This window comes from Montipora foliosa, chromosome 1, assembly GCF_036669935.1.
Source record: "Montipora foliosa isolate CH-2021 chromosome 1, ASM3666993v2, whole genome shotgun sequence".
NCBI lineage: Eukaryota > Metazoa > Cnidaria > Anthozoa > Scleractinia > Acroporidae > Montipora > Montipora foliosa.
The window spans coordinates 65,897,569-65,900,068 of record NC_090869.1 but is presented as its reverse complement, the minus strand read 5'-3'; the positions used below and the strand labels follow the sequence as shown (position 1 = coordinate 65,900,068).

Genomic DNA, 2,500 nt, shown 5'->3' with positions numbered 1-2,500 from the left:
TGCTGATTGGCTGATAGCCTGCAAACGCAGACGTATTTCCGGCGGTCATTTCTCTCCCCCGAAAAGTAACGTCAGGCTAATTGGCTGAGAGTACGTCCATTAATCCCAAACATAATGCATAAAAGTGAATTAGTGCAATAAAGGTGAGATTACTTCATGTACGTGGTATATCATTAATAAGCATTCATATGATTTTTTTCTCGTGAAATTTGGCACAAATAAGCACTCGCCAGTTTTTTCAAGGACTACAAAATTGCACTTGGTCTTTAATACGGGCTCATGTAATTTGTTCGCCTTTGAAAAAAATTAATTGGGCTTATTTCTACCAAATTGCACTCAAAATCATGTGGTAACCTACACAAATGAAAGAGAACTCTCAAATTTACATCTCTGAGGTGGGGGATACCTGAGTTAGTCCCTTCCATTGGAAAATGGTGTGAGAGCAAAGAGAAAGCATGGGAGGGGGGGGGGGGGGAGAGGGGAGATGACAGTGTTTCTTTTCCTCTTCTCCCCCTTCCCCTATTGCATATTGTTGTTCTTGAAACGTTGTTCACACTGCCGAACATTAACATTACTTCAATTTTTAGGATTTCTTTGCTCTGAAATCTCATTGAAGTTTAGGCTTCCTACGTAGGCTATCCTCAGCCATGCACATTCATCAAGAAATTCAGAAACTTCCATGAAATCGTAAGGTGGCTCCCTAGAGTATTTGCAAATACCCTCACTACCGAGCAGTTTTGCCCATAGAGATTTACCAGTATGGGTACCGATATAATAAGGTTTATTTTTTGGATGTTAAATTTTGGATTATGGCTGTTACCATGGCAACATCACATCTAAAAACAGGCTGATATTTAACAAGTATCCCGCAAAATCACGCAGAATGTCGCCTGATACTTAGCCGACGAGGCTGTAGGCCGAGTTGGCTAAAATCAGGTGATATTCCACAAGATTTTGCGGGATAATTGTAATAAATTGTCATAATTGTTTTATTCCATACATTGATGACAAAGCACAATTTTCTACACTTACTGGAAAAAAAGCTGGAAAAACTACCATTTTTCTCCGCGACACAAAATTACGTATATCGCAAGATATCTGTTGAGTACGCACGACAAATATTGAGTACACTTTGACCATATTTGGACATTGTCACAATGTGTTGAATAATAAATTCTTATATTTGGCCTAAATTTCTCAATATTAATGTTATACTTTTGTTCGGTAAAATATTTTTATTCTGTGCCATATTATAGAAATGGTATTACCTGACATTTTGAAGTGGTAAAGAGTCAAGGTTGTTCAGACGGTTTTGTTTGTAATTTGTCTAAATATATATGATTAGCTCTAACAGATTTTAACAAAATTTATGTAGGATATTTGATAGTCCTGAACTGTATGTGGTTAGAACTGGGCCAATTTTAAAAATTTTTACCAAAGGGAACACGAGAAAATTAGCAGTTAATTTTACAGATTTGGCCACGCTGATGTCACAAAAATCAGAAAAACACGTGTGATTGAGGGGATTTACGCACCATACTACTGCCCAGCTTGCAAGCAGCCCTAAAACTCTAGGGAGCCTCCTTAAGCAGGAGGGTCATAGTTCACAATACAGGCCTGGTGTAACAGTGGATTTGAATCCCCCTTTCCAGATCCACTGGCGCATATGGACCCCCTTTCGCAGATTTGGACCTCCCCTTTCCCCCTGAAAATAACCATTCTTTTGATTAAGGTAATAAAATTCCCATGCAAATAATTTGCAAGGAAAACAATAATATTGTTTTCGGTTGTAAAAAAACTTTTAGTGAAACTCAAGTCTGACTATGCTTTTTCTCTTATGAAAAAAAATTAACATGACAATTTAATGAGTTCCTAGTGCGTGATTTAAGCTTCTTTCAGAAAGGAAGCAAAATTTCCATCTACTTTATGAAATGCCTCCGTGAATGCTCTAAACAACCTTGACTGAAAAATTAACTGCGCTAGTCTTTTTCTAGATGATTTATGCTTTATGGTATCAGTCAGTTAGCCAAACCCAAAATCTAACTTGATAAACAGTTCAATAAGCTGTAATGGGGGGTCCAAATCCGCTAGCGGATTTATTCCCCCCCCCCTCCCCCCCGGTTCTTGTACCAGGGAGTCCAAATCCGCTAGCGGATATGTACCTGGGGTCCAAATTCACTAGACCATCGGGTTACTTGAAGTATGGTTAGCGCTAACCAGCCTTAAATACCATGGAAACCACTAACCTGGCTCGGGTTGCTCGAAGCGCGGTTAGCACTAACCAGCGTTGAATACCATGGAAACTTATAGGTCTTGATACCCCTTAACCAACGGTTAGTGTTAGCCAGGCATTGAACAACCGGCCCCAGGCTTCAAGCAACCGGCCCAGGACAGTATCTCAAGATTAGGACCTGCAGAGCTCTCAAGTCTTTAATTTTTCAAAGTGTGAGATGCTTGCTGGAGGTTGCACCAAAGGTACAAGTGTCCTGTGTTTCTTGTG

The 2,500-nt window shown here is 39.6% G+C and overlaps 1 protein-coding gene across 1 annotated transcript in view; it reads right to left on the bottom strand.

The window, feature by feature from the left end:
- The window catches only part of LOC138005349 (ras-related protein Rab-20-like), a 10,673-nt gene that overhangs the window by 7,280 nt on the left and 893 nt on the right, over positions 1 to 2,500 (bottom strand). The window lies entirely within an intron of this gene.